Below are 23,543 nucleotides of genomic sequence, written 5' to 3' on the forward strand. Positions count from 1 at the left end.
AGCATTGATACAATCTTCAAGAAGTACAACGGATCCTATTTCTTTCTAAAACTGGTCATGGGTAAAATCTGAGGCAAATCTGATAGAAAAGTTCACGTTTCAGATACATTTGTACTATACTGTGTTCATCATAAGAATAAGTCAGATGCAAACGTTACACCACGTAATCTTCCATGTTTGCTGGAATCTCATTCGATTTCGTTTCACGTGGAGTGAAAGCCAAGCTGTGGCCAGTAGAACCAAGTACGATCATAAGGACCGTTTTATGCTGAGCGATAACACGGAGCAATAGCTTTACCGAACTACACTATGTGATCAAAAGTATCCGGACACCTAGCTGAAAATGACTTACAAGTTCGTGGCGCCCTCCATCGGTAATGCTGGAATTCAATACGGTGTTGGCCCACCCTTAGCCTTGATGACAGCTTCCACTCTCGCAGGCATACGGTCCATCAGGTGCTGGAAGGTTTCTTGGGGAATGGCAGCCCATTCTTGACGGAGTGCTGCACTGAGGAGAGGTATCGATGTCGGTCGGTGAGGCCTGGCACGAAGTCGGCGTTGCAAAACATCCAAAAGGTGTTCTATTGGATTCAGGTCAAGAATCTGTGCAGGTCAGTCCATTACACGGATGTTATTGTCGTGTAACCACTCTGCATTATGCACAGGTGCTCGATCGTGTTGAAAGATGCAATCACCATCCCCGGATTGTTCCTCAACAGTGGGAAGCAACAAGGTGCTTAAAACGTTAATGTAGGCCTGTGCTGTGGTAGTGCGACGAAAAACAATAAGGGGTGCAAGTCCTCTCTGTGAAAAACACGACCACACCATAACACCACCGCCTCCGAATTTTAATGTTGGCACTACACACGCTGGCAGATAACGTTCACCGGGCATTCGCCATACCCACACCCTGCCATCGGATCGCCACATTGTGTACCGTGATTCGTCACTCCACACAACGTTATTCCACTGTTCAGTCGTCCAATGTTTACGCTCCTTACAGCAAGCGACGCGTCGTTGGGCATTTACCGGCGTGATGTGTGGCTTTTGAGCAGCCGCTCGGCCATGAAATCCAAGTTTTCTCACCTCACGCCTAACCGTCACAGTACTTGCAGTGGATCCTGATGCAGTTTGGAATTCCTGTGTGATGGTCTGGATAGATGTCTGCCTATTACACATTACGACCCTCTTCAACTGTCGGCAGTTCCTGTCAGTCAACAGACGAGGTCGGTCTGTACGCTTTTGTGCTGTAGGTGTTCCTTCACGTTTCCACTACACCATCACATAGGAAACAGTGGACCTAGGATGTTCAGGAGTGTGGAAATCTCGAGTACAGACTTATGACACAAGTGACACTCAATCACCTGACCACATTTGATGTCGTTGTGTTCGGCGGAGCGCCCCATTCTGCTCTCTCACGATGTCTAGTGACTACTGAGGTCGCTGATATGGAGTACCTGGCAGTAGGTGGCAGCACAATGCACCTAATACGAAAAAAGTATATTTTTCGGCGTGTCCGGACACTTTTGATCACATAGTGTATTTAACTTGAACAGTATTGGCCATCTAAGCTGAAGTGAAGTTAGCAGTTGGAATTACGACGTAAAAAAGAGACGCGCAAAGATACAATGTAGCTTCGAATGCCGCTTCATTTTTGAAAAGTATGAAATAATATTCGGCAAATCTCCAGTACTACCGCACGCTTCTCAGAGGACATGACGGAAAGCATATCATGTGTAAGCGTAGTATTATAATTAAAAGCAACGGTGATGAAAATTCCCAACTTCCACCCAGTGTAACTATTCTGAGTGAGCTATGTGTGAGACAAAAGCTTACCTCAGGGATTTCACCACGCACGTAAATACTGAAGCAACTGAAGGTACCAACTTAGTCAGTCGTCTGGGAACATCTCAATTCCTTCCATATCCGAGTCCGAGAGACACATTTCAGTTCTGGAACTGTCATCTGCTACACTGATGACGAGTCGATCAACAACAGAAGCTTTATGGATTAGTCCCAGTACGGCTGGCAGATTTAATCCCATCTTATTTCTCGCGACAGATCCCTTAACTTGGTTCCAGATCAGCTGCGCTGGGTTCACGTTGCTGTGGTACGGTGGCAACCGTAAAAATGGTGCACTTGAATGGTATGCTCAATGCTGTCGAAATGATTGTTCTCCATGTTGCTACCACGATTATCAGTCTGGATCCTGTGAGACGACATATGTGTTACAAAATGCTGCACGTAGTCCAAATAAAGAGTATTTAATTTTCATTTTTGTCCTAAAATTTTAATTTAGACAACCTTTATTAGCAGTGTTTTACAAATATCGATAGCTGAGAACTTATATTGGCAACGAAGGCTGGAATTTTGCGTGCAGTATGTAATTAGAAACAAGAAGACATGCATGTACAATTAAAATAACGGTTAGATATGTCTTATTTAGCATATATTTCATGAATTTCACATTTGATAGATGTAGGTATTCCTAATTTTACGGTAAAGAGAACCACCAAAATCGATATTGGAACCCTCGATAAAGAGATTAATTCTGGATTACCATTCTATTACGCTACCCATTCAGCTCTGCATCCCGTTTTCAAAAATTTCTTAACTTTTGTGGTGTGCGTACTGTAAGACCTTCGGTACACACACCATCAGATTATTTGACTTGTCGCTCTAACGAAGTAGGCGAGTGTCAGCAATATGTCTCGTGGTCTTATCGTGGCGTGTTTATCTTCTGCCGTTAGCTCGGACGATAGAAATGCCACTTGCACGCTTACAGCAGCAGATTGATGGTAACCAACTTTAAACAAAACTTGATTAATTTTCACACACATTTGTTGTTGTTGATGTTGTGGTCTTCAGTCCTGAGACTGGTTTGATGCAGCTCTCCATGCTACTCTATCCTGTGCAAGTTTCTTCATCTCCCAGTACTTACTGCAACCTACATCCTTCTGAATTTGCTTAGTGTTTTCATCTCTTGGTCTCCCTCTAAGATTTTTACGCTCCACACTGCCCTCCAATACTAAATTGGTGATTCCTTGATGCCTCATAACATGTCCTACCAACCGATCCCTTCTTCTGGTCAAGTTGTGCCATAAACTCCTCTTCTCCCCAATTCTATTCAATACCTCCTCATTAGTTATGTGATCTACACATCTAATCTTCAGCATTCTTCTGTAGCACCACATTTCGAAAGCTTCTATTCCCTTCTTGTCTAAACTATTTATCGTCCATGTTTCCCTTCCATACATGGCTACACTCCATACAAATACTTTCAGAAACGACTTCCTGACAAATCTATACTCGATGTTATCAAATTTCTCTTCTTCAGAAACGCTTTCCCTCCCATTGCCAGTCTACATTTTACATTCTCTCTACTTCAACCATCATCAGTTATTTTGCTCTCCAAATAGCAAAATTCCTTTACTACTTTAAGTGTCTCATTTCCTAATCTAATTCCCTCAGCGTCACCCGACTTAATTCGACTACATTCCATTATCCTCGTTTTGCTTTTCTTGATGTTCATCTTATACCCTCTTTTCAAGACACTATCCATTCCGTTCAACTGCTCTTCCAAGTCCTTTGCTGTCTCTGACAGAATTACAATGTCATCGGCGAACCTCAAAGTTTTTATTTCTTCTCCATGGATTTTAATACCTGCTCCGAATTTTTCTTTTGTTTCCTTCACTGCTTGCTCAATATACAGATTGAATAACATCGGGGAGAGACTACAACCCTGTCTCACTCCCTTCCCAACCACCTCTTCCCTTTCATGTCCCTCGACTCTTATAACTGCCACACACATTTATTAAAATAATAACAAGCATAAAAATAACTTAACTTGGTTCTGAATGCTATTTACAATTGGCAATCTGAAGTTCCTTTGGTCTTGATACGTTAATCTTATTCTCACATATCTCTGATAATTGACAAAGTGTCTATACATTTCTCTTCATGGCTATGTACAGGAATATGGTAATCTTATTAGACGCAGACTGAAACTTGACTACAGACTGATGCAGACTGACTAATCGGAGGTCTGTACACTCGTTATAATACCTCGCGCGTTCATGTATCACTGCGCAAGTGTGATCCGCGAGGAGAAAAGGTTCTACGTTAGCAGCAATCTTACTGGCTGCGTTACATATTAATACTCGAATCGTCAGAAGCAGAATGTGGTCCGTCTCTATGACAGCGCCATCTCGTAGTGCGGGGACGGACGTGCCTGCGCTGTTGTGCTTAGCGGGGCGAGCTCTAGTGGGAAAGTTGTGTACGCGCTAACTACGCGAAACTATCCACACAACAACTTTCGTAAATACAATCCGTCAGAAAAATTCAAAGGTGATATTCTCTCAAAACTTGTGAAAAACAATAAGAATGACCTGTTTCTCGACACTTTTTCGGTGTGATCCACATGTGTGTTGCACAAACGAGCAAGAAGCAGTGTCAAGTGATTTGCACAGTACATATTAACAGTATAACATCAGAGCACAAGAGTACAGAGAGTGTTACAGTACAGGGCTATTACAAATGATTGAAGTGATTTCATAAATTCACTGTAGCTCCATGCATTGACATATGGTCACGACACACTACAGATACGTAGAAAAACTCACAAAGTTTTGTTTGGCTGAAGCCGCACTTCAGGTTTCTGCCGCCAGAGCGCTCGAGAGCGCAGTGAGACAAAATGGCGACAGGAGCCGAGAAAGCGTATGTCGTGCTTGAAATGAACTCACATCAGTCAGTCATAGCAGTGCAACGACACTTCAGGACGAAGTTCGACAAAGATCCACCAACTGCTAACTCCATTCGGCGATGGTATGCGCAGTTTAAAGCTTCTGGATGCCTCTGTAAGGGGAAATCAACGGGTCGGCCTGCAGTCAGCGAAGAAACGGTTGAACGCGTGCGGGCAAGTTTCACACATAGCCCGCGGAAGTCGACGAATAAAGCAAGCAGGGAGCTAAACGTACGACAGCCGACGGTTTGGAAAACCTTACGGAAAAGGCTAAAGCAGAAGCCTTACCGTTTCGAACTCAATGATGGGGACATGCTACGCCGAGTGTGGGAGCAACTTGATTATCGGCTTGATGTCTGCCGAATCACTAAAGGGCCACATATCGAACATTTGTGAATACCTAAAAAAACTTTTTGAGTTTTTGTATGTGTGTGCAAAGCATTGTGAAAATATCTCAAATAATAAAGTTATTGTAGAGCTGCGAAATCGCTTCAATCATTTGTAATAACCCTGTATTCGATTTCTGAAATATAAACTACACAGCTAAAGCGTGATTAAGAAAAACGTTGATGGCTGTCGTACATTTGAATATCTTAAAGTTTCATTTACCAAAACATAGTAGTGTAATAAGGTATCTAATACATAAGTAGGACCTACTTCCAAGAGCGTAACAACACCAGTGTACGTGTATTACGGCTTCTGACCAATCATCGCATTCGTGTATGTGTACATCAGATTTATTCTTATGATGAACGAAGTATAGGTAGGACAACTGCCTGGTATTGAAGTTGCGGCTCATAACCTCGCATGCGCAATTAACTCATTAGCGGCTCGTTTTCGGACCCATGTTTATGGCGGCGTTTCTACTTCTGTTGCCAGCACAGTTTCATGCACGTCAGATACAGCTACAAATTTTGATACACCGTACCTAAAACTGTTGCTCTTGGACACATGTGGCGATCATCTGAGCTTGGCCCACCAAGCATCCGGTTGTGTCAGTTGGGCATTAAGGCCCCCGTAAACGTTCAAACATTATCAAACTTAACTATGGTTGCCAAATGTTTGACCATGTACTGTGCACGTTGACGTGTTTGTCAAGCACAGGTCGTGTTTGCGAGAAATTTTGGTTGCCAGTAAGTTTGACAAGATGGCGGACGTTGTTTGTGTCGACGTGTCGCTGCATATGTTTACTGACAAGTTGGTTTTTTACGAGTTGTCTCACTGTACCGTGAGTTCCGACTGCTATGAAAACTACGATGAAGCATAAAGACAAAAAACCACAGATAATTACCAAAATGGTAGAGGAACCACATCTTTTGCAGCCATAAATATCGCAGGAGGAGGTTACAAACTAAACCAATACTTTAAGCATACAGTAACATACAAGCGGAGTGGAATGAAATAAAAGAAATCGAAGTATGTTGCGGCTCATAACCACGCATACGCAATTATCTCCGTAAACGTTCAAACATTTTGTCAAACTTAACTATTGCTGGCAAACATTTGACCGTGTACGGTGCAGTTTGACGTGTTTGTCAAGAACAGGTCGTGTTTGACGTATTTGCGAGAACTTTTGGTTGACAGAAAGTTTGACAAGATGGCGGACGTTGTTTGTGTCGACGTTTCGCCGCATATATATATATATATATATATATATATATATATATATATATATATATATATATATATACATCGTGGGCTATAAGTTCCCATGTTGTGGTATTTTAATGAACTATCATTAGAGAACCAAATGGAGACAATAGATTTTCACGTACTTGTGTCTTCTTTGTCAATGCTACACAAGTTATTAAACGTTTCACTGTCCATCCGCAGAAAGTTGATGTAATCACCAGGTTCTGAGTGAAACATCTCCATTAAGAGGCTGTCAGTTGCATATTTCTCATTTTAAAGCATTCCCTGGACGAGGGTCTTGTTTTGTTCTTCTGTAAACACAATGCCAGAGGCAAAGTTGGAAATGCCTTATCTGCGTCTGTAGCCAAAGTACAGCATACACGAAAATTGTCTGCCGCAGAAGTAAAGGTTAGATTGACAAAATTTGTCAGTACGTACATGTGCTTGTTTGACACATACGTGGCTCGATGAGAGCGAACTTGACAAGCAAGTTTGGTCTTTTCATCTACATCTATATCTACATGAATACTCTGCAAATCACATTTAAGTGCCTGGCAGAGGGTTCATCGAACCACCTTCACAATTCTCTATTATTCCAATCTCGTATAGCGCGCGGAAAGAGTGAACACCTGTATCTTTCCGTACGAGCTCTGATTTCCCATATTTTATCATGGTGATCGTTCCTGCCTATGTATGTCGGAGTCAACAAAATATTTTCGCATTCAGAGGACAAAGTTGGTCACTGGAATTTCGTGAGAAGATTCCGTCACAACGAAAAACGCCTTTCTTTTCATGATGTCCAGCCCAAATCTTGTATCATTTCTGTGACACTCTCTCCCAAATTTCGCGATAATACAAAACGTGCTGCCTTTGTTTGAACTTTTTCGATGTACTCCGTCAATTCTATGTATTTTATGAGGGACTTCATAAGTTTGAAAAACTTTCTACATCTACATCTACATATATACTCCGCAATCTACCATACTGTGCGTGGCGGAGGGTACCTCGTACCACAACTAGCATATTCTCTCCCTGTTCCACTCCCAAACAGAACGAGGGAAAAGCGACTGCCTATATGCCTCTGCACGAGCCCTAATCTCCCCGGCAGTAAAATTGTACTGCACTCAGCATGAAATGCTGATTCTCTAAATTTCCTCAGTAGCGATTCACGAAAATAACGCCTCCTTTCCTCTAGAGACTCCCACCCGAGTTCCTGAAGCATTTCCGTAACACCCGCGTGATGATCAAACCTAACAGTAACAAATCTGCCAGCCGGAATGGGCAAGCGGTTCTAGGCGCTACAATCCGGAACCGTGAGACCGCTACGGTCGCAGGTTCGAATCCTGCCTCGGGCATGGATGTGTGTTATGTCCTTAGGTTAGTTAGGTTTAAGTAGTTCTAAGTTCTAGGGGACTGGTGACCTCAGAAGTTAAGTCCCATAGTGCTCAGAGCCAGTAAGAAATCTAGCAGCCCGCCTCTGAATTGCTTCTATGTCCTCCCTAAATCCGACCTGATAGGGATCCCAAACGCTCGAGCAGTACTCAAGAATAGGTCGTATTAGTGATTTATAAGCGGTCTCCTTTACAGATGAACCACATGTTCCCAAATTTCTACCAATGAACCGAAGACGACTATCCGCCTTCCCCACAACTGCCATTACATGCTTGTCCCACTTCATATCGCTCTGCAATGTTACGCCCAAATATTTAATCGACGTGACTGTGTCAATAGCTACACTACTAATGGAGTATTCAAACATTACGGGATTCTTTTTCCTATTCATCTGCATTAATTTTCATTTGTCTATATTTAGAGTTAGCTGCCATTCTTTACACCAATCACAAATCCTGTCCAAGTCATCTTGTATACTCCTACAGTCACTCAATGACTGCACCTTCCCGTACACCACAGCATCATCAGATCAGCAAACAGATACACATTGTTATCCACCCTATCCAAAAGATCATTTATGTAGATAGAAAACAACAGCGGACCCACCACACTTCCTTGGGGCACTTTGATTGTCAACTCGAAGAAAGTTGACGAAATGATAGAGTTCTAAGAGTAATATTTCTTTCAGCATATTTCCATGGTCAAATCTCCCATTTTAAGCCATTCCCTGGTTCAGAGGCTTGTTTTCTACTTCTTCTTAGTTAAAGACAGTGCCAAAGTCAATGGCAGTGTTGCTTTGTATTCATTTATGGCCGTTCTCACTTCTCTCAAAATACACACGAACACGAACAGCGTCTGCTTCAAAGTGAGGTTAAACTGACAAACACTGTTTGAATGTGTACGAGTTTGTTTGGCAAATATGTGACTAGCTAAGAGCGATCTGTCAAACACGCCTGGTCGTTTATGGGGGCCCTTTAGACTGGCCCTGTTGGCGCATCACATCGCAGGTGCGAGCGGCGGCCGGCGGTCCCATTTGACGGGCTGGCTGTGTGGGCCGCTGTCTACGACGCGCCGCTAGCCGGCGCTAGAGAGCCTGTATAGGTAGGGAGTGTCCATAGGTGAAGTTGCCCGTCATTGCTTGATTAGCTTGGGCGCAATTTTTCTGCCAAACGTCTCTCACGCTTCCTATGTTGGCCGTGCTTTTGAGTTGAAGTTCAGAGAACTTTTGGAAACGATTAAAAGGTATTTGAATTATTGAGAGACTTGTTATGCGTTGTGCATGCATCTTCGATTTAGTTGTATATCGTTTTTAGTACGTAATTAGCGTTTGCGATCTGAAGTAGTCACGCAAAACAGGTAGGCCTATTACAATATACTGCATTTTTAAGCTCTTATTTCTTTAACAGTTCGTGCATACTGGTAGCATCACAAGCTTTTCTGAGGCCAATATCTGACAGTGCGTGCTGGAAACGCAAAGTTCCTCTAATTGTTGTGCCACGCTCATTCGACTTTATAGCGTCAAACTTTATTTCGTTCCGAATCAGAACACTAGGCATTATTTTGGTTTCAGTATTATTGCCTGACTGTTGACGCAGGCAAGTTGTAGGCACGTTTTCCGCAGTTGTCGTGGTTGCTGAAACATTGTTCGTATTAAATAATTGTAGGTACTCCTGAAGACAGTTTTTAATAGGCCTACTTACTGTGGGGTAGAAGGGCTACAGTAGATTCGTTGTTATATTTGGTCGTTATTACAGTAGCCTACATTTAACATTACCTGATTTTTGCAAGTGCATAACACTAAAGATTTAACGTACCTGTATTACGTCAGATGAATGAAAGTCGTAAGCAGTTGTTTACTTGTGACATGCAAAAAGTCTGAGAAGTACTTCTTGTCACGTCTTCAAACTTTTTGCCTGTCACAAGTAAACAACTGCTTACGACTTTCTTATATATATATATATATATATATATATATATATATATATATATATATATATATATATGGCAGACAAACGACCGCCGTATCGTCCGGTTGGCCACTCTCTCCCTACACAGGCTCTCTATGGGAGGTCGACCTCTGGTGTACAAACGGTTGAAAAGGCTCTGAGCACTATGGGACTCAACATCTGAGGTCATCAGTCCCCTAGACTTAGAACTACTTAAACCTAACTAACCTAAGGACATCACACACATCCATGCCCGGGGAGGATTCGAACCTGCGACTGTAGCGGTCGCACGGTTCCAGACTGAAGCGCCTAGAACCGCTGGGCCACACTGGCCGGCTGTCTTGTTTTATTCTTCTGTAAACACAATGCGAGAGGCAATGGTGCAAATGCCTTATCTGCATTTGTAGCCAAAATACGGCATATACGAAAATTGTCTGCTGCACAAGTAAAGGTTAGATTAACAAGGTTTGTCGTTACGTGCATGTGCTTGTTTGACACATACGTGGCTAAATAAGAGCGAACTCGAAAGGTGAGTTTGGTCTTTTAGGAGGGACTTTTTAAGTTTTAAAAACTTTGATCGTCAACTCGAAGAAAGTTAACGAAATCATAGGGTTCTGAGAGTAATATTTCTTTCAGCATATTTCCATGGCTAGATTTCTCATTTTAAGCCATTCCCTGGTGCTGAGTCTTGTTTCTTTCTTTTTCCTTACATACTGTGCCAAAGTCGATGGCAGTGTTGCTTTGTATGCATTTATGGCCGTTCTCACTTCTCTCAAAATACACACGAACACGAACAGCGTCTGCTTCAAAGTGAGGTTAAACTGACAAACACTGTTTGAACGTGTACGGGCTTGTTTGGCAAATCTGTGACTAGCTAGGCCGGTATTACACTATCAAATTTCTTTGTCAAATTTCTTTGTCCAATATCTTTGTCAAAGTAATTTGATGGTGTAATAGGTAACTTTGTCAAATGTCATCAAATATTTGATCAAATCTAGGGCCTCGCTGTAGATTTGATCAGAGAAGTCACTTGTCTTCTGTTCACTGCAATGTGACATGTTACCACATGGAGCGGTAGTATCGCTGCAGCGTTCTGTCGTCTGTAGTGTTTTTATAACCATTGCCGGTAAATACAATTGGTGTGTGCCGACAACTACAAAATTAATAGAGATGTCTGAAGCTGATGAGGCGCTTTACAACGTGAGGCACGCTGAACACAAAAACAGATTACGAAGATTGGAGACCTGACCTGTCCTAACCTGACCTAACCTAACTCAATCGTCTCCTGTAGCAAGGAATCGGGAGTGTTACAGTGAGCCTGTCTTCTGAAGATGTAGCAGTTCTTAAGTGAATATTGTGCTTTGTGATATGAGGATACACTTCATTGAGCACACACAGAAATGTATGCTCGTCCATTCTTAAGTAACTGATGTGCGACTTGACGCCCTCCACTACAAGCTCACGTGACAAGTTTTGTTGAATGCTTTTATCGTGTCGTCGTAAAACCCACGGCTTCATGCAGGTATGTTTCCTTTTTTTTCGCCCGCTTCTCTTCCGCATGTGCACACAGTGCAATTGTGGTACGTACAACTGCTGCGGTTAATAAGCTGTTGTCCTCAGCTAGCTTGAACTTTGACGAAAAATATGATGACAGTGTAATACCCCTGCTAGCGGTACGTCCAAGATGTTTGTCAAATATAATTGACGGAATATTTGTTCACATCTTTGATCAAATCTTTGAGAAAGAAATTTGATAGTGTAATACCGGCCTAAGAGCGATCTGTCAGACACGTCTGGTCGTTTACGGGGGCCCTTTAGACTGGCCCTGTTGGCGCACCGCACCGCAGGTGCGAGCGGCGGCCGGCGGCCCCATTTGACGGGCTGGCAGTGTGGGCCGCTGTCTACGACGCGCCGCTAGCCGGCGCTGGGCGCGCGCGTTGGGTCGTACCTCTGCCTCCGGCGCAGCGAACGCGAGCAGGCCAGCATGTCGACGTCGACGTGTGCGTCTCTGGTGCGGTGCGGTCGCCGTCACGTCTGGTGCGGAGTGGAGTGCACGCGAAGCCGGGGCCTGCGAAGAGCGGCGCCGGGTGGCGCCCGGCACGCCTCGCTGCCTGCGCGGGAAACCAGAGACCGCCGCCCGCCGGCCGGAACCGGCCACCACAATGGCGCGCCCGCCCCCGTCTTCATAGCGCCCGCCGTGGTACGTCGCGAGCTGCGCAACACCCTGTTCCTCGCCACACTCTCGCCTTTCTCGTGTCGTGTAGTCTCCGGTTGCACGGACCGCCCTATCCCATTACACTCAACGAAATGGAAAGTCAACATATTCTGGGTAAATCTCACAAAGGAACCTCCCCATCGCACCCCCCCCCCCCTCAGATTTAGTTATAAGTTGGCACAGTGGATAGGCCTTGATAAACTGAACACAGATCAATCGAGAAAACAGGAAGAAGTTGTGTGGAACAATAAAAAAATAAGCAAAATATACAAACTGATTAGTCCATGGGCAACATATGCTCCATCAAGGAGGGACACAATTTAGGACCACCGTGGTCCCGTGGTTAGCGTGAGCAGCTGCGTAGCGAGAGGTCCTTGGTTCAAGTCTCCTCTCGAGCGAAAAACTTTTCTTTATATTCGCAAAGTTATGATCTGTCCGTTGGTTCATTGACGTCTCTGTTCACTGTAATAAGTTTAGTGTATGTGTTTTGCGACCGCACCGCAAAACCGTGCGATTAGTAGACGAAAGGACGTGCCTCTCCAATGATCGCAAGGTCATAGATCAACCTATTCCTCCACAGGAAAACACGTCTGATATATTCTATACGACACTGGTGACGGCATGTGCGTCACATGACAGGAATATGTTGTCGACCCACCTAACTTGTACACTTGGCGAATGGGTAAAAAGATTCATCTACGTTGCCCGATTTAGGTTCTCTTGTGGATGTGATAATTACTCCCAAAAAAGTGATGAAAACATTAGAGTTTGTCACATAAACTGCAACAAATGAATCCAAAAGTCTCACAGTCGCACACTTTTCCCTGTGCTCTGTCAAAACATATGTTTTTAACTTTTTCAAATTTTTCCGTGTGTAGACCGTCAAATCCTGCATATGTCCAAGCAAATGTGAACATGTCCTGGAATTTTGGAGAGCGAAGTTGATTTATGTGTGAGTGCCTGAACTTTGATAATTGTCTGAAAATAAAAAATTAAAATTTTCGCTCGAAGGAAGACTTGAACCAAGGACCTCTCGTTCCATAGCTGCTCACGCTAACCACGGAACGACGGCGCTCCATACATTTTGTCTCTCCTTGATGGAGCATATCTTGCACATGGACTAATCAGTGTATATTTTGCTAATTTTTTTCATAGTTCCATACAACTTCTTCCTGTTTTCTCGATTGATCTGTGTTCAGTTTTTCAGGGTCTATCCACTGTGGCAACTTATAACTAAATCTGAGGGGGGTGCGATGGGGAGGTTCCCTTGTGTGTAGTCCATACGCAAGATAGGCAACATCAAGGATAGAGTAAGCTCAGGGATCGAGACGTATTACCCTCCTGAACCCACCGAATCCTTATTCTACTAACAGTTATTGGATCTCTACCAACGCGAGCAGCAATGTCGCGATACGATAAACCGCAATCGCGATAGGCTACAAACCGACCTTTATCAAAGTCGGAAACGTGATGCTACGCATTTCTCCTCCTTACACGAGGCATCACAACAACGTTTCACCAGGCAACGCCGGTCAACTGCTGTTTGTGTATGAGAAATCGGTTGGAAACTTTCCTCGTGTCAGCACGTTGTAGGTGTCGCCACCGGCGCCAACCTTGAGTGAATGCTCTGAAAAGCTAATCATTTGCATATCACAGCATCTTCTTCCTGTCGGTTAAATTTCGCGTCTGTAGCACGTCATCTACGTGGTGCAGCAATTTTAATAGCCAGTAGTGTATTTCAGAGCACACCGTTCAAAGCGAATTACTGAACATGGAGCTCCACATCACACGACTCCCATTACCGCGTTAAACCACACACATCGTCAGTTCCGATTACAGTGGGCACTGAATCACTGCGTTCTCACCATGGATCGCTACAAAAGTGAAACCTGTCGAATGAATCACATTTCTTGTTGCACCAGGTCAATGGTTGTGTCATTCCACGCCATCAACCAGGCGTATCGCTGCTTGAAATGTGCTCCGTGCCACAGATGAAGGAGAGTGAGGGGAGCGGGGTACACTGAGTCTATGGTGCCTGTGGTAGTACTCGATGACAGCAGTGAACTAGGTGAGCATTACTGAGGACCACCTGTATCTGCTCATGGTTGAAGTCCTCTCTGATGGCGATAACAGCTTCCAGCAAGAAAACTCTCAGCAACACAAGGTCAGAATCGTGCTGCAGTGGTTTCAAAACCATGATAATGAACTCGCATTGATATCTTAACGCCGGCCGGAGTGGCCGTGCGGTTCTACGCGCTACACTCTGGAACCGAGCAGCCGCTACGGTCGCAGATTCGAATCCTGCCTCGGGCATGGATGTGTGTGATGTCCTTACGTTAGTTAGGTTTAATTAGTTCTAAGTTCTACGCGACTGATGACCTCTGAAGTTAGGTCGCATAGTGCTCAGAGCCATTTGATATCTTAGCCATCAAACGTACCTACTGCAAGATACACTATGTGATCAAAAGTATCCGGACACCGCCAAAAATATACTTTTTTTCCATATTAGATGCATTGTGCTGCCACCTACTGCCAGGTACTCCATATCAGCGACCTCAGTAGTCATCAGACATCGTGAGAGAGCAGAATGGGGCGCTCCGCGGAGCTCACGGACTTCAAATGGTTCAAATGGGTCTGAGCACTATGGGACTTAACATCTATGGTCATCAGTCCCCTAGAACTTAGAACTACTTAAACCTAACTAACCTAAGGACAGCACACAACACCCAGCCATCACGAGGCAGAGAAAATCCCTGACCCCGCCGGGAATCGAACCCGGGAACCCGGGCGTGGGAAGCGAGAACGCTACTGCACGACCACGAGATGCGGGCTCACGGACTTCGAATGTGGTCAGGTGATTGCGTGTCACTTGTGTCATACGTCTGTACGCGAGATTTCCACACTCCTAAACATCCCTATGTCCACTGTTTCTGATGTCATAGTGAAGTGGAATCATGAAAGGACACGTACAGCACAAAAATGTACAGGCCGACCTCGTCTGTCGACTGACAGAGACCGCCGACAGTTGAAGAGGGTCGTAATGTGTAATAGGCAGACCATCCATTCAAACCATCAGACAGGAATTCCAAGCTGCATCAGGATCCACTGCAAGTACCATAAAAATTAGGCGGGAGGTGAAAAAACTTGAATTTCATGGTCGAGCGACTGCTCAAAAGCCACACATCACGCCGGTAAATGCCAAACGGCACCTCACTTGGTGTAAGGAGCGTAAAAATTGGACGATTGAACAGTGTAAAAACGTTGCGTGGAGTGACGAATCGCGGTACACGATGTGGCGATCCAGTGGCAGGGTGTGGGTATGGCGAATGCTCGGTGAACGTCATCTGCCAGCGTGTGCAGTGCCGACAGTAAAATTCGGAGGCGGTGGTGTTATGGTGTGGTCGTGTTTTTCATGGAGGGGGCTTGCACCCCTTGTTGTTTTGCGTGGGACTATCACAGCACAGGCCTACATTCATATTTTAAGCACCTTCCCGCTTCCTACTGTTGAAGAGCAATTCAGGGATGGCGATTGCATCTTTCAACAGGATCGAGCACCTGTTCATAATGTACGGCCTGTGGCGGCGTGGTTACACGCCAATAACATCCGTGTAATGGACTGACCTGCACAGAATCTTGACCTGAATCCTGTAGAACACCTTTGGGATGTTTTGGGACGCCGAATTCGTGCCAGGCCTCACCGACCGACATCGCTACCTCTCCTCAGTGCAGTGAAGAATGGGCTGACATTCCCCAAGAAACCTTCCAGCACCTGATTGAACGTGTGCCTGCGAGAGTGGAAGCTGTCATCAAGGCTGAGGGTGGGCCAACACCATACGGAATTCCAGCATTACTGATGGACTATATCACGAACTTGTAAGTCATTTTCAGCTAGGTGTCCGGATACTTTTGATCACATAGTGTATATCGGGCGCCAGCTGCGTGCCCACAAACCACCGTCCCGTAATTTGCAAGAATTTAGTTACCTGTGAGTAGACATCCGGTGTGTCATACTTCTGGAAACAATATCAGGGACTTATAGAATCCATGCCAAGGAGAAGTGGACCAACAAGCCATTAAACGAGTGATCATAATTCTTTGGCTCATACATGTATGTACTGTTCTCTTACCTCAAGATATGCTCAATGAATAGCACGGTGCAATGATTTTTATTTTTATTTAATAGTACTTGATTACATCGAAAGCAGAACTAGAATTACAAGGCGTGTAGAAAGTGTCTTGGAGTATCGGCCACTGTCTTCTCTGCGATAATACCTGTTGGTAATGATACACTAGGCTGATACTTATTGAATCGTAACAGAACACATAGCGATGGGAAATTATTGTTACTATTTCAGCACAGCTCACCAGTGTTTAGCTGACTGTTTTACACATATCGCAGATAAAATACCAAATATTCTCCTGATACACACATGCAAGATACGCACAGCCTGCACACTTGGTAGTACGCAGCACCCAGTCTTCTTCAAATGAATCCTGACACATAATGCCTTTTCAGTCTCTTCCGTGGGCTCCTTATTTCCAGAAAATTTCAGTTTCCTTCGCCGCTTTTTAAATCAACTTCCACCGGCCCCCCTTGCGTGCTTATTTTACTTTGGAACACCCGGTTTATGTTCAGCTTTCTTTCTCTCTGTTTACGACTTTATTTTTTCTGCATTTAATTTCTTGTCCATCGTGCAGATCTTTTTCTTTTCTAATTGTTGAAAACGCTTCAGCTGTTTCCCACGCGGTCATTTTGTTAGATGTAGCCTTGCTCACAGCCATTTTCATGCTCTCTTCATTCCATTTTCCTCTTAATTTGTTTCTCATTTTCTGCCATTTCGATCTGAAAAGAAGTAAGAAGAATAAAACATAATTTAAAAATTGAAATTACGTCAGGCGGATACTGGAAGACAATAGAGTGGTCGGTACTCCGCGGCAAACACGAAGAAGGAACTAGTCATGTTGTGTGTTCTCTTATATAAATAATCATAAAACGCTTGTTACGTGTAATTCCTTACATATACACTGCTGGCCATTAAAATTGCTACACCAAGAAGAAATGTAGATGATAAACGGGTATTCATTGGACAAATATATTATACTAGAACTGACATGTGATTACATTTTCATGGAATTTGGGTGCATAGATCCTGAGAAATCAGTTCCCAGAACAACCACCTCTGGCCGTAATAACGGCCTTCATACGCCTGGGCATTGACTCAAACAGAGCTCGCATGGCGTGTACAGGTACAGCTGCCCGTGCAGCTTCAACACGACACCACAGTTCATCAAGAGTAGTGACTGGCGTATGGTGACGAACCAGTTGCTCGGGCACCATTGACCAGACGTTTTCAGTTGGTGAGAGATCCGGAGAATATGCTGGCCAGGGCAGCAGTCGAACATTTTCTGTATCCAGAAAGGCCCGTACAGGACCTACAACATGCGGTCGTGCATTATCCTGCTGAAATGTAGGGTTTCGCAGGGATCGAATGAAAGGTAGAGCCACGGGTCGTAACACATTTGAAATGTAACGTCCACTGTTCAAAGTGCCGTCAGTGCGACCAATAGGTGACAGACGTGTAACCAATGGCACCCCATACCATCACGCTGGGTGATACGCCAGTATGACGATGCCGAATACACGCTTCCAAAGTGCGTTCGCCGCGATGTCGCCAAACACGAATGCGACCATCATGACGCTGTAAACAGAACCTGGGTTCATCCGAAAAAATGACGTTTTCCCAGGTTCGTCGTTGAGCACACCATCGCAGGCGCTCCTGTCTGTGATACAGCGTCAAGGGTAACCGCAGCCACGGTCTCCGAGCTGATAGTCCGTGCTGCTGCAAACGTCGTCGAACTGTTCGTGCAGATGGTTGTTGTCTTGCAAACGTCCCCATCTGTTGACTCAGGCATCGAGACGTGGCTGCACGATCCGTTACAGCTATGCGGATAAGATGCCTGTCATCTCGACTGCTAGTGATACGAGGCCGTGGGGATCCAGCACGGCGTTCCGTATTATCCTCCTGAACCCACCGATTCCGTATTCTGCTAACAGTCATTGGATCTCGACCAACGCGAGCAGCAATGTCGCGATACGATAAACCCCAATCGCGATAGGCTACAATTCGACCTTCATCAAAGTCGGAAAAGTGATGGTACGCATTTCTCCTCCTTACACGAGGCATCACAACAACGTTTCAACACACACAGCCGGTCAACTGCTGTTTGTGTATGAGAAATCTGTTGGAAACTTTCCTCATGTCAGCACGTTGTAGGTGTCGCCACCGGCGCCAACCTTGTGTGAATGCTCTGAAAAGCTAATCATTTGCATATCACAGCATCTACTTCATGTCGGTTAAATTTCGCGTCTGTAGCACGTCATCTTCGTGGTGTATCGATTTTAATGGCCAGCAGTGTATTATCACTTAACTTAAAAGCGAGTACCTCGAGCCTCAAGATATCTTTCGTGACGTAAGAGCTACAGCAACACCTTCAGCCAATCAGAACGGGCAAAGGACTGATGACAGTAAGAAGTTATACAACTCCGGTACACTTGGATACACAAGCTTGGTTCTGCTTACTGTAAGCAGCTGCCATTTGGAGGCGGAAAGGCAGATCGCAGTGGTAGCCGGTACAATGTGCCGGCCAACACTGCACGACTCTCTCATACGAGGTGAACCAGAACTCCATGGACAAACTTTCAGGGATATCGTACCAGGAACCCAAAGTCTCCAGCGGCTCCAGTTATTGCATTAAGCTTCTTGCAACGAGATGAAACTTCACTCCTGGAAATTGAAATAAGAACACCGTGAATTCATTGTCCCAGGAAGGGGAAACTTTATTGACACATTCCTGGGGTCAGATACATCACATGATCACACTGACAGAACCGCAGGCACATAGACACAGGCAACAGAGCATGCACAATGTCGGCACTAGTACAGTGTATATCCACCTTTCGCAGCAATGCAGGCTGCTATTCTCCCATGGAGACGATCGTAGAGATGCTGGATATAGTCCTGTGGAACGGCTTGCCATGCCATTTCCACCTGGCGTCTCAGTTGGACCAGCGTTCGTGCTGGACGTGCAGACCGCGTGAGACGACGCTTCATCCAGTCCCAAACATGCTCAATGGGGGACAGATCCGGAGATCTTGCTGGCCAGGGTAGTTGACTTACACCTTCTAGAGCACGTTGGGTGGCACGGGATACATGCGGACGTGCATTGTCCTGTCGGAACAGCAAGTTCCCTTGCCGGTCTAGGAATGGTAGAACGACGGGTTCGATGACGGTTTGGATGTACCGTGCACTATTCAGTGTCCCCTCGACGATCACCAGTGGTGTACGGCCAGTGTAGGAGATCGCTCCCCACACCATGATGCCGGGTGTTGGCCCTGTGTGCCTCGGTCGTATGCAGTCCTGATCGTGGCGCTCACCTGCACGGCGCCAAACACGCATACGACCATCATTGGCACCAAGGCAGAAGCGACTCTCATCGCTGAAGACGACACGTCTCCATTCGTCCCTCCATTCACGCCTGTCACGACACCACTGGAGGCGGGCTGCACGATGTTGGGGAGTGAGCGGAAGACGGCCTAACGGTGTGCGGGACCGTAGCCCAGCTTCATGGAGACGGTTGCGAATGGTCCTCGCCGATACCCCATGAGCAACAGTGTCCCTAATTTGCTGGGAAGTGGCGGTGCGGTCCCCTACGGCACTGAGTAGGATCCTACGGTCTTGGCGTGCATCCGTGCGTCGCTGCGGTCCGGTCCCAGGTCGACGGGCACGTGCACCTTCCGCCGACCACTGGCGACAACATCGATGTACTGTGGAGACCTCACTCCCCACGTGTTGAGCAATTCGGCGGTACGTCCACCCGGCCTCCCGCATGCCCACTATACGCCCTCTCTCAAAGTGCGTCAACTGCACATACGGTTCACGTCCACGCTGTCGCGGCATGCTACCAGTGTTAAAGACTGCGATGGAGCTCCGTATGCCACGGCAAACTGGTTGACACTGACGGCGGCGGTGCACAAATGCTGCGCAGCTAGCGCCATTCGACGGCCAACACCGCGGTTCCTGGTGTGTCCGCTGTGCCGTGCGTGTGATCATTGCTTGTACAGCCCTCTCGCAGTGTCCGGAGCAAGTATGGTGGGTCTGACACACCGGTGTCAATGTGCTCTTTTTTCCATTTCCAGGAGTGTACTTTGGTCCGGCCATAGCTGTGGCGTCGTTGATTGCTCAGTGACGTGGCACATAGGAACTGTAGCTCATGAAATATTAGTTCACTTTATAACGTTAATCGATACAAGGTTTACTGCACTGTGACACACTTAGGTGACAAAAGTCATGGGAGACCTCCTAGTACCGTTAGAGGCGTCTTTCTGATCAGCGTTGTGTAGCAACCCGACGTGGCTTGAAATCCACAAATCGTTGTAAGTCCCCTGCAGAAATATCGAACCATGCTTCCTATAGGGCCGTCCATAACTGCGAAAGTGTTCCCAGTGCAGGATTTTGTGTATGAAATGACCTATAGTTTATGTCCCTTAAGGGGAGGTTTACAGACGAATGGAAAAACTGGCGGAAGCCAACCTCGGGGAAGACCAGTTTGGATTCCGTAGAAACACTGGAACACGTGAGGCAATACTGACCTTACGACGTATCTTAGAAGAAAGATTAAGGAAAGGCAGACCTACGTTTCTAGCATTTGTAGACTTAGAGAAAGCTTTTGACAATGTTGACTGGAATACTCTCTTTCAAATTCTGAAGGTGGCAGGGGTAAAATACAGGAAGCGAAAAGCTATTTACAACTTGTACAGAAACCAGATGGCACTTATAAGAGTCGAGGGACATGAAAGGGAAGCAGTGGTTGGGAAGGGAGTAAGACAGGGTTGTAGACTCTCCCCGATGTTGTTCAATCTGTATATTGAGCAAGCAGTAAAGGAAACAAAAGAAAAATTCGGAGTAGGTATTAAAATTCATGGAGAAGAAATAAAAACTTTGAGGTTCGCCGATGACATTGTAATTCTGTCAGAGACAGCAGAGGACTTGCAAGAGCAGTTGAATGGAATGGATAGTGTCTTGAAAGGAGGATATAAGATGAACATCAACAAAAGCAAAACGAGGATAATGGAATGTAGTCTAATTAAGTCGGGTGATGCTGAGGGAATTAGATTAGGAAATGAGGCACTTAAAGTAGTAAAGGAGTTTTGCTATTTGGGGAGCAAAATAACTGATGACGGTCGAAGTAGAGAGGATATAAAATGTAGGCTGGCAATGGCAAGGAAAGCGTTTCTGAACAAGAGAAATTTGTTAACATCGAGTATAGATTTAAGTGTCAGGAAGTCGTTTCTGAAAGTATTCGTATGGAGTGTAGCCATGTATGGAAGTGAAACATGGACGATAAATAGTTTGGACAAGAAGAGAATAGAAGCTTTCGAAATGTGGTGCTACAGAAGAATGCTGAAGATTAGATGGGTAGATCACATAACTAATGAGGAAGTATTGAATAGGATTGGGGAGAAGAGAAGTTTGTGGCACAACTTGACAAGAAGAAGGGATCGGTTGGTAGGACATGTTCTGAGGCATCAAGGGATCACCAATTTAGTATTGGAGGGCAGCGTGGAGAGTAAAAATCGTAGAGGGAGACCAAGAGATGAATACACTAAGCAGATTCAGAAGGATGTAGGTTGCAGTCGGTACTGGGAGATGAAGAGGCTTGCGCAGGATAGAGTAGCATGGAGAGCTGCATCAAACCAGTCTCAGGACTGAAGACCACAACAACAACAACAAGGGGAGGTTTACTATCTTTGGGCCGGCCGCGGTGGCCGTGCGCTTCTAGATGCTTCAGTCCGGAACCGCGTGACCGCTACAGTCGCAGGTTCGAATCCTGCCTCGGGCATGGATGTGTGTGATGTCCTTAGGTTAGTTAGGTTTAAGTAGTTCTAAGTTCTAGGGGACTGATGACCTCAGATGTTAACTCACCTAGCGCTTAGAGCCATTTGAACCATTTTTGAACTATCTTTGGCCCGAAAAAAACCATGTTCTTTGAGAATTTTTTTTTTTCTCGGGATGTGTTATAGATATCAATGTGGTCAAAATGTTCATTGATATTTCCTCTACAAACCGGAATTTTTTGCCGTCGGAACGAAACAAAATTTCGATGTAGACCTCCGTGCGCGGTATGTCACAGGTCAGCCGGCTCGTCTGAAATCAAAATTGAGTCGACGTTAGCGAAGTATATGACATTCTTTAGGAGTTGTACCTCGCTTAAGTTATTTGGGCCATGTTGTTGTTGTTGTTGTGGTCTTCAGTCCTGAGACTGGTTTGATGCAGCTCTCCATGCTACTCTATCCTGTGCAAGCTTTTTCATCTCCCAGTACCTACTGCAACCTACATCCTTCTGAATCTGCTTAGTGTATTCATCTCTTGGTCTCCCCCTACGATTTTTACCCTCCACGCTGCCCTCCAATACTAAATTGGTGATCCCTTGATGCCTCAGAACATGTCCTACCAACCGATCCCTTCTTCTGGTCAAGTTGTGCCACAAACTTCTCTTCTCCCCAATCCTATTCAATACTTCCTCATTAGTTATGTGATCTATGGGGCCATAGGAAACGAAATGGCGGCCATTTGAAGAAAAATAGGGTTTTTTTCATCGATTTTTGGACTTCGTCGGCCAAGTAAAAATATTTATAGTTGATGGACCGGAATAAAAGTGGTACAACTCCTAGACAATTTGGTTAGCTTCGTCGGAAACAAAGAATCATGCCAATCGGTTCAGTACATTTCAAGTTACCATACCGCGCAAAAAAAAAAAACGTCATTTCGAGGAAAACGCGTTTGAAGTTTTGACTGCATATAAATGCAATATTGTGCAACTTACGTTCAGTCTGCTACTCCGGGTCCGTAAATTAGTCCTTCCTCTTCCTCGCAGAGGGCGTTCTGCTCGACCTGGGCCATCCTGCGCTGCTCCAGAGCCGCTCGTACGGCCGGTGACAAGCGGTTCTCGGCCGCTCGAATCCGGTGGTCGTCCGAATGCTTGGCGAACTGCGTCGAATAGAGTCCCAGGGTGACGTCCATCGTTGTCACGGTCTTCAGAATTGCTGAATACCCTTCGTTGAAGCTGCTCACTGCCAGGAAACTCGCAATCTCCGCAGTCTTCACACCAGAATCCAAATGCTTGGGAGCTAACTTCCAAACGCACGCGTTCAAACTTTCATATGAATTCTTTGTGTTTCCTCCCGAGCACCGGTGTAATAATTCGTCCTCCAAGGAGAAAAAAACTGGTACGTGAAAAAGGCCGATTTCAGGCAGGAGCATTTTCTTGTTCAACCGTGAATAACAAAAATTTCCGTTCCGTATTCGGAAAAACAGTTTCAGGCGTGGAGTCTAAACACTTTTATGGATCCAAAAATGCAATTTAAAAAAAAATCGATTTTTTGAACCAAAGGTAGTAAACCTCCCCTTAAATGTTACACAGGTTTCATCTCGAACGATGTGGGTGGCTAAATAATTATCTCGAATTGTCCAGATAGTTCTGATATAGGACAGTGTCATCCACAAAAATTCCATCCTTGGTTGGGAATATTAAGTCCATGAACAGGTGCAGAAGGCCT

The 23,543-nt window shown here is 45.3% G+C and overlaps 1 long non-coding RNA gene across 1 annotated transcript in view; it reads right to left on the bottom strand.

Annotated features, from left to right (window-relative positions):
* Positions 1 to 11,751, bottom strand: part of LOC124554134 — a 60,624-nt gene extending 48,873 nt beyond the window's left edge. The window contains exon 1 of the long non-coding RNA XR_006968256.1: positions 11,660 to 11,751. This is a non-coding gene — a long non-coding RNA (uncharacterized LOC124554134). The remainder of the gene's footprint in view (positions 1 to 11,659) is intronic.
* Between the last annotated feature and the right edge of the window lie 11,792 nt (positions 11,752 to 23,543).

This window comes from Schistocerca americana, chromosome 11, assembly GCF_021461395.2.
Source record: "Schistocerca americana isolate TAMUIC-IGC-003095 chromosome 11, iqSchAmer2.1, whole genome shotgun sequence".
NCBI classification, from domain to species: domain Eukaryota; kingdom Metazoa; phylum Arthropoda; class Insecta; order Orthoptera; family Acrididae; genus Schistocerca; species Schistocerca americana.